This window comes from Primulina eburnea, chromosome 9 (assembly GCF_022965805.1).
Source record: "Primulina eburnea isolate SZY01 chromosome 9, ASM2296580v1, whole genome shotgun sequence".
In the NCBI taxonomy this organism is placed as follows: Eukaryota; Viridiplantae; Streptophyta; class Magnoliopsida; order Lamiales; family Gesneriaceae; genus Primulina; species Primulina eburnea.
This window is the reverse complement of record NC_133109.1, coordinates 34180321-34190088: the sequence shown is the minus strand read 5'-3', so window position 1 is coordinate 34190088 and position 9768 is coordinate 34180321. Positions and strand designations below refer to the sequence as shown.

Genomic DNA, 9768 nt, shown 5'->3' with positions numbered 1-9768 from the left:
AAGCCCATCTAGTTGAGAACTCGGCATTCAGGGAAGCGCGAGAGGTCATCTGGGAGGTCATCCCAGCCGACCTCCCATAACAGCAGTTCCGTAGATCGGGAGGTCAGTCGACCTCCCACCGAGCCGACCTCCTATAACAGCAGTTCCGTCGATCGGGGAGGTCAGCCGACCTCCCACGCCCTCCCATGCCGACCTCCCAAGGTCATCCTTGTCCGACCTCCCATATCAGCAGTTACGACGATCGGAAAGGTCAGCCGAGCTCCCAAGCCGACCTCCCTGGCCGACCTCCAAGAAGGTGATATCGGGACGATTGGAGATTCTCGGCCGAGCTCCCGAGCCGAGCTCCCATAAGGTCCTGGATTCAGGCGGGCTCATACTACGAGAGCTCTTACTCAGATATTAAGTGCGTAGCCCACAGAGATCAAAGCCCAGAAAGGTAAAGCCCATCAAAGATCTAATCAAATCTGGCACGATATCTAAACCAAATCTGGGCAAGATCTAATCAAATCTTTCGAAGATTCTGAGGATCCTAATCTGCCAAACTAGGACTCTATTGTTCTCCTATAAATACCAGGTTCCGTTCATTGTTTTATTAATTCATATATTCACATTCTCTCAGCACACACATTATCCTCTCGGTTTTCTGTTCTCTGACTTGAGCGTCGGAGGGGCTACGCCGGAACAACCTTCCGGCCCCCTTCTCACACTCTTGTTTGTGCTTTCAGATTTCGGAGATCTGACCCGAGCTCCCTAAAAGTACAAATCCGAGCTCCCCGCTCATTCTTGCAAGTACAAATCCGAGCTCCCCTCTCATTCTTGCAAGTCCAATCCGAGCTCCCCGAGTGACGTGCCGACTTTCCAGCCAGCGTTCCAAGGTTTGATCCGAACTCTCCAAGCAAGGATCTGACCTCCCAGTTAGCATCACCGATTTCAGCAATATCAATTGGCCGTCTGTGGGAACACTGAGCAAAGACGTAGATGTGAGAATTCAAAAAGAAATTGGGTGGAAGAGCTCCCAAGCATGCTATGGTCGTACATAACCACTCCGAAGATTGGCATCAGGGAGACGCTTTTCAGCTTAGTTTATGGAAATGAGGTGCTCCCGGCAGAGATGACGAAGAGACCTCCCGAGTAATATTCTATTATGAGCGAAACAGTGAGAGGCGAGCGGCGGACTTAGATTTCTTGGAAGAAAAGCAGGAAGCCGCGGCCATAAGGATGGAAGCTTACAAGAGACGCACAGCCCAATCGTACAATAGAAAGGTCATTCAGATGGGCTTTCAAGTGGGAGACTTAGTTTGGAAGAAGGTTCAAGATGTGGACGTGGGAAAGTTAGATCCAAGATGGGAAGGACCATTCAAGTTGATGGGAAAGCTTAGTTCGGATGCCTACTACTTCGAAGATCTGGCAGAGAAGAAATTGAAGAGGCCATGGAATGCTTACAACCTCCGCAATAACATCACTTAGATATTATACCTTTAATTTCTTTTATTTTGTCAGTTACTTTTGTAGAAAAGACCTAAGTATTCGATGCTATATTCAGTTACATTATTAAAATTACACATTTTCTTCCAAAATTATTGAAGCTTACACGGGTTTTCACCATGTCTTGCAGAAGCCCCGGAGCTCACCTCGTCTTGGTTACGCCAAGTTTGAAATAGGGTTTTCACCCTCAGTCAATTCAGGAGCCCAAGCTCACCTCATCTTGTCACGCCAAGCATGAATAGGGTTTTCACCCTCAGTCAGTTCAGGAGCCCAGAGCTCACCTCATCTTGGTCACGCCAAGTATGAAAAGGGTTTTGACCCTCAGTCAGTTCAGGAGCCCAGGGCTCACCTCATCTTGGTCACGCAAAGTATAGGAGCCCAGGGCCTCACCTCATCTTGGTCACGCCAAGTATGATAAGGGTTTTCACCCTCAGCCAGTTCAGGAGCCCAGGGCTCACCTCATCTTGGTCACGCCAAGTATGATAAGGGTTTTCACCCTCAGCCAGTTCAGGAGCCCAGAGCTCACCTCATCTTGGTCACGCCAAGTATGAAAGGGTTTTGACCCTCAGTCAGTTCAGGAGCCCAGAGCTCACCTCATCTTGGTCACGCCAAGTATGATAAGGGTTTTCACCCTCAGCCAGTTCAGGAGCCCCGGACTCACCTCATCTTGGTCACGCCAAATATGATATGGGTTTTCACCCTCAGCCAGTTCAGGAGCCCAGGGGCTCACCTCATCTTGGTCACGCCAAGTATGATAAGGGTTTTCACCCTCAGCCAGTTCAGGAGCCCAGGGCTCACCTCATCTTGGTCACGCCAAGTATGATAATGGTTTTCACCCTCAGTCAGTTCAGGAGCCCAGAGCTCACCTCATCTTGGTCACGTCAAGTATGATAAGGGTTTTCACGGGTGTCTTGCAGAAGCCCCGGAGCTCACCTCGTCTTGGTTACGCCAAGTTTGAATAGGGTTTTCACCCTCAGTCAATTCAGGAGCCCAAGCTCACCTCATCTTGGTCACGCCAAGTATGAATAGGGTTTTCACCCTCAGTCAGTTCAGGAGCCCAGAGCTCACCTCATCTTGGTCACGCCAAGTATGAAAAGGGTTTTGACCCTCAGTCAGTTCAGGAGCCCAGAGCTCAACCTCATCTTGGTCACGCCAAGTATGATAAGTGTTTTCACACCCTCAGCCAGTTCAGGAGCTCAGGGCTCACCTCATCTTGGTCACGCAAGTATGATAAGGGTTTTTCACCCTCAGTCAGTTCAGGAGCCCAGAGCTCACCCTCATCTTGGTCACGCCAAGTATGATAAGGGTTTTCACCCTCAGCCAGTTCAGGAGCCCAGGGCTCACCTCATCTTGGTCACGCCAAGTATGATAATGGTTTTCATCCTCAGTCAGTTCAGGAGCCCAGAGCTCACCTCATCTTGGTCACGCCAAGTATGATAAGGGTTTTCACGGGTGTCTTGCAGAAGCCCCGGAGCTCACCTCGTCTTGGTTACGCCAAGTATGAATAATGTTTTCACCCTCAGTCAGTTCAGGAGCCCAGAGCTCACCTCATCTTGGTCACGCCAAGTATGAAAAGGGTTTTGACCCTCAGTCAGTTCAGGAGCCCAGAGCTCACCTCATCTTGGTCACGCCAAGTATGATAAGGGTTTTCACCCTCAGCCAGTTCAGGAGCCCAGAGCTCACCTCATCTTGGTCACGCCAAGTATGATAAGGGTTTTCACCCTCAGCCAGTTCAAGAGTCCATGGCTCACCTCATCTTGGTCACGCCAAGTATGAAAAGGATTTTCACCCTCAGTCAGGAGCCCAGAGCTCACCTCTTCTTGGCTATTCCCAGCATGACAGGGGTCCTCACCCACACTCGGTTCAGGAGTCTCATAGCTCACCTCAGCTCAGCATAAATTTTACGGTTCAAAGTTATGGCTAAATGGCTGACCGAGCTCCTATGGCCGAGCCGAGCTCATCACTATTTTATTTTTACCCGGTCATTATGGTTAAGTGGCTGGCCGAGCTCCCATGGTCGAGCCGAGCTCAGAAATGTTTTGTTTTTACCAAGTTATTATTCTATTGAAAAGTTCAGCCGACCTCCCATGGCCGAGCCGAGCTCCCACAGCGCAACCTCCCATGGCCGAGCTTACCTCCCACAGCATGATATTACAGAGTTATTATTTTATTGAAAAGTTAAGCCGACCTCCCATGGCCGAGCTTACCTCCCACGGCATGATCTTACCGAGTTGTTATTTTGTGAAGGGTTGTGCCGACCTCCCATGGCCGAGCTTACCTCCCATGGCATGATCTTACCGAGTTATTATTCTATTAAAAAGTTCAGCCGACCTCCTATGGCCGAGCCGAGCTCCCAGAGCGTGACCTCCATGGTCGAGCTTACCTCCCACATCATGATATTACAGAGTTATTATTTTATTGAAAAGTTAAGCCGACCTCCTATGGCCGAGCTTACCTCCCACGACATGATCTTACCGAGTTATTATTTTGTGAAGGGTTGTTCCGACCTCCCATGGCCGAGCTTACCTCCCATGGCCGAGCCGATCTCCCTCAGCGCGACCTCCCATGGCCGAGCTTACCTCCCACAGCATGATATTACAGAGTTATTATTTTATTGAAAAGTTAAGCCGACCTCCCATGGCCGAGCTTACCTCCCACGGCATGATCTTACCGAGTTATTATTTTGTGAAGGGTTGTGCCGACCTCCCATGGCCGAGCTTACCTCCCACGGCATGATCTTACCGAGTTGTTATTTTGTGAAGGGTTGTGCCGACCTCCCATGGCCGAGCTTACCTCCCATGGCATGATCTTACCGAGTTATTATTCTATTAAAAAGTTCAGCCGACCTCCTATGGCCGAGCCGAGCTCCCACAGCGTGACCTCCCATGGTCGAGCTTACCTCCCACATCATGATATTACAGAGTTATTATTTTATTGAAAAGTTAAGCCGACCTCCTATGGCCGAGCTTACCTCCCACGACATGATCTTACCGAGTTATTATTTTGTGAAGGGTTGTTCCGACCTCCCATGGCCGAGCTTACCTCCCATGGCCGAGCCGATCTCCCTCAGCGCGACCTCCCATGGCCGAGCTTACCTCCCACAGCATGATATTACAGAGTTATTATTTTATTGAAAAGTTAAGCCGACCTCCCATGGCCGAGCTTACCTCCCACGGCATGATCTTACCGAGTTATTATTTGTGAAGGGTTGTGCCGACCTCCCATGGCCGAGCTTACCTCCCTCGGCACGATCTTACCGAGTTATTATTTCATTAAAAAGTTCAGCCGACCTCCCTCGAGATGACCTCCTCGGGTTATCATCGAAGTGTTGGGCCGAGTTCCCATAGCCCGATCGACTTCTCTCTGGATGACCTCCTCGGATTATTATTTTATGGTGTTGGGCCGAGCTCCCAATCGACCTCCCTGAGGATGACCTCATCAGATTATTATCTATCAAGTGTTGAGCCGAGCTCCCATAGCCCGACCAACCTCTCTCAGGATCTCCTCGGGTTATTATTTTATGGGGCCGTTCTCCCAGCCGACCTCCCTGGGGTCGAGCTCCCATAGCCCGGCCGACCTCTCTCAGGATGATCTCCTCGGGTTATTATTTTATGGTGTTGGGCCGAGCTCCCAATCGACCTCCCTGAGGATGACCTCATCAGGTTATTATCTATCAAGTGTTGGGCCGAGCTCCCATAGCCCGACCAACCTCTCTCAGGATCTCCTCGGGTTATTATTTTATGGGGCCGTTCTCCCAGCCGACCTCCCTGAGGATGACCTCATCAGATTATTATCTATCAAGTGTGGGGTCGAGCTCCCATAGCCCGGCCGACCTCTCTCAGGATGATCTCATCGGGTTATTAATTTATGGTGTTGGGCCGAGCTCCCAATCGACCTCCCTGAGGATGACCTCATCAGGTTATTATCTATCAAGTGTTGGGCCGAGCTCCCATAACCCGACCAACCTCTCTCAGGATCTCTTCGGGTTATTATTTTATGGTGTTGGGCCGAGCTCCCAATCGACCTCCCTCGGGATGACCTCCTCGCGTTATTATTTTATAAGGACGATCTCCCAGCCGACCTCCTTGAGGATGACCTCATCAGGTTATTATCTATCAAGTGTTGGGCCGAGCTCCCATAGCCCGGCCGACCTCTCTCAGGATGATCTCCTCGTGTTATTAATTTATGGTGTTGGGCCGAGCTCCCAATCGACCTCCCTGAGGATGACCTCATCAGGTTATTATCTATCAAGTGTTGGGCCGAGCTCCCATAACCCGACCAACCTCTCTCAGGATCTCTTCGGGTTATTATTTTATGGTGTTGGGCCGAGCTCTCAATCGATCTCCCTCGGGATGACCTCCTCGCGTTATTATTTTATGAGGACGATTTCCCAGCCGACCTCCTTGAGGATGACCTCATCAGGTTATTATCTATCAAGTGTTGGGCCGAGCTCCCATAGCCCGGCCAACCTCTCTCAGGATGATCTCCTCGGTTATTACTTTATGAAGTGTTGGGCTGAGCTCCGGTCGACCTTCCTCAGGATGACCTCTTCGTGTTATTATTTAATGAAGTGTTGGGCCGAGCTCCCGGTCGACCTCTCTCAGTATGACCTCATCATGTTATTATTTAGTGTTTGCCGAGCTCCAAGTGCCTGACCGACTTATCTCAGCACACACATTATCCTCTCGGTTTTCTGTTCTCTGACTTGAGCGTCGGAGGGGCTACGCCGGAACAACCTTCCAGCCCCCTTCTCACACTCTTGTTTGTGCTTTCAGATTTCGGAGATCTGACCCGAGCTCCCTAAAAGTACAAATCCGAGCTCCCCGCTCATTCTTGCAAGTACAAATCCGAGCTCCCCGCTCATTCTTGCAAGTCCAATCCGAGCTCCCCGAGTGACGTGCCGACTTTCCTGCCAGCGTTCCAAGGTTTGATCCGAACTCTCCAAGCAAGGATCTGACCTCCCAGTTAGCATCACCGATTTCAGCAATATCACGGTTCTTCTTTGTTCTCGGTATAACCAACGTTCTATACAGTTGTGTGGTAGTTGGCTTGTCTATGAGCAAGGTAGCCATTTTCATCTTCGTTATTCGGCATTGAATGATTTCAAACTTACCAGAAACTTTTTGCTACCGGATGCAGAGGAATGCTTAACATAGAATTTCAACCGGATCATATTCGTAACCCGGTTGCTAAATGCAGATGTATAGCTGGAGGAAGTGGGAGATTCAGGCAGGTCTGGTGGCCGAGGCGAATGCACAAGGTATTTGAAATTCTTGTGTTAATTAACCCTCCATCCTTTCAATCACTAAAATTCACAGTCAATTCCGAGTTTGGTTGGCAGCTAAGAACGAGTTGATGAGACGACAATCGACCTTTGCTTTGCATCGTGCATCCCATCCATGGAGTCGGAATCAAGTTCTCATTTGGATGGTATTACTTCTCATCACCACTTCCATGCCATCAATAAATGTTTGGAGCTCAACTTTGGCTTCAGTTTTCGTTGTTTCGGATTTTTTCTCTTGAGACGACATGTCCACATTCAATATATGCAGTTTTGCTTCCTTAGACAGTTTAGGAGTTCAGTGCAGAAGTCAGGTTATATGGCCTTGAGATTAGGTTTCATCACAGTGAGTGTTCAGACAAGAAACTGTAAGATGATTTTTCACCAACAATTGAAGAAGAGTGTAAGCTTATCCGTGACTTTTCAGAATCACGGATTGAATTAGTCTTAAAATTTTCATAAATATATATATGGTTCGCGTCATGGAAGACGAGTTCTATAAGATCGTCAGAATCAGGTATTTCACCTGACCTGTTCTTAACGAAAAGGTCCAGGGAGTTTATATATATAAGAGGTGAACCCACCAGATTTTTGTTCTGTAGCTGCCCACTTTGGGGTTATGCCATTCTCTGTATCTTCGTAAACATGCACGGTACGAAATTTGATCACATATCAAGATCAAAAGCACCAGTTTCTTGACACAAATCAAAGTCCTTGTAATTGTATATCGTGGTGCAGGTCATAATATATACTTCTGGCTTTCGTTTATGCCCGCAATCGTAAGTATATATCTAGTTTTCTTGCCTTTCCTACTTTAAATGAAAAACAAATTGGATTTTCTTCGATTATTTCTATAACTGGATGATTCTTCTTGGCAATATTAAGTTGTGCCCCTGCTAAACTCGAGTCGGATAGCATTGAACATAAAGGGACGTTCTTTTCCACTTGTTTACATTTCTAACCCACGCACAGTTGTCATGTTAAAGCTTGTCATGGTAGTGGGGACGAACTCCAGCATGTTGTGACCCTGTTAGCACTTGAAATCACTAAGCCCAGAGAGCCGTCGATCGGGAATCAAGTGAAGCCCAGAGACGATCAGTTTTGGTTTGGCAAACCCGAAGTTTTGCTACGTTTGATGCAGTTTATTTCATTTCAGGTGAAATAATCATGCCAAGCTTTAATGCATCGAATCAAGAAAAATGAGTAATAGTGTAGATCTTTGACATATTTTATGTTCGTGCAGAATGCTTTTGAGATGGCAACCTTTATCTGGTCCTTGGTAGAAACACTTGAAACATAACCTCTAGACTGTCAGTGCAGATTTATATCAATTTCAGTTTGTTTTTTGCAACTTTTGTGCAGTGGGGCTTCAAAGAAACATCCTGTTTCACGAGCAACCATGCAATTATCGTCGTCCTATTGATTACCGGGTGATTTCATTTTTCCACGCCTATTTCAAACTCATGAATACAACATCATCAATGGCATCAATCAATCGCACCTCGTGTGAAATTCAAGCTTTTTTGCAGAGTCCTGGTGCAGTTTTGGTGTGTCTATAGTACGGCCCTTCTCAACGTAATCATCACTACGGTGTGTAAACTACCAGAAAACTTGAAATGTTTTCCTTCCCGTTTGATCAGTTTTGCTATCATATTTATATATCTCAGACGGGATCACGTTTCAAGAAAGCTTTGATCGCGGAGAGTGTTCGGATGTCGCTACATAGTTGGGGCAAGAGGGTAAGGAGCGGTCCACGACTTTGAACTCGATTGCGACAAGGTCTACAAGTCCGATTGACGAGGGAGACGAGACGAATACAGCGACATCCGGCACTGTATCTCCATGTTCGTCCCCGGGTTCATTAAGTGCTCGTCTCGAACTGTCTAATGTAGCTCAGCAATGTGGTTTCGACGCTTCAAATGCAGTGGATGGTGAAAAAGATAGTGAAGCAAACGTCGATAGAACAGACTAGAAGGCCGGCCAAGAATTAGGCCAACCTTTACTCATGATAATCATATAATGCATCGTTAGTTTGAATTGCATTAACACACCATTTCTCTATTTTCGTAGAAAAGTCGTCCTTGAAATTTGTGTGGTCCAAGGCACTAACTAGCTAAGAAATGGGGATCGAAATTGGTTTTCTTCTGTTACAATTCAGTATCAACCAGAGCCCTGGTCTCACATATGAGATTTTTAGTGTGAGGTGAACTACTATTAGAGAGATTTAATGACACATTAATCTAAGTTTAAGTTACAGAATCAATAATCAAGCATAATTAAGTAATCCCACAAATAAGAAATTACTAACCCAACAAGATGAAACGATATTAATTTCATAAAAAAACATGCATGGAATCGCCTCAGGCTGTGAGTTCCTCCTCCTTATGCGTCTCAATGGTAACATCAGACTTGGGATACGCAACACAGGTCAAAACCCATCCACCTTCCAACTGATCATCGTCCAGAAAGCTGCCATCCTCCTGATCGACCGCCCCGCTCAACACTTTCCCGGCGCAGGAGGAGCAAGAGCCGGCGCGGCAGGAGTACGGCAGTTCGTACCCGGCTTCCTCCGCCTTGTCCAGGATGTATACATCGTCTTCGCACTGGAACGTCACTTCTCCTTCCGGGGTCAGCAGTTTCACGTTGTAGGTGGCCATGCATGTGACTCTTCCCTTGGAGGGGGAGAGCTTGGGGAGGAAAAGGGCGGTGGCTTGGGTGGTTCTGTTGAATATGGAGGTGCAGGTGTCCGGTGATGTGGGGCTACGGCGGGGGAGGAAGGAGGCACTGATGACGGTGCCGGAGAGAGTGGCCATTGCTGGAGTATGTTGGATGCGAGGAGAGTGTGGAGTTGGGGAGGGGAGGCTTTATCTTTGAAGTGTGGAGATAACGTGGCTCAGCTTAAGCTTGAATTTGTGTGGCAGTCACTAATCTAATCTGTTTTGGCATTGGATTCTTGTCCACTCATTCATCCATGTGGGCTGTGGCACTTGGATTGGGATGGG

At 47.9% G+C, this 9768-nt stretch overlaps 1 long non-coding RNA gene across 1 annotated transcript; it reads left to right on the top strand.

Moving 5' to 3' along the window:
* The first annotated feature begins 7745 nt into the window (after window positions 1–7745).
* LOC140841972 (uncharacterized) lies at window positions 7746–9234 on the top strand. The gene is made up of 2 exons (XR_012120292.1): window positions 7746–8127; window positions 8296–9234. It is a non-coding gene; the product is annotated as an uncharacterized lncRNA (long non-coding RNA).
* The last annotated feature ends 534 nt before the right edge of the window (window positions 9235–9768 follow it).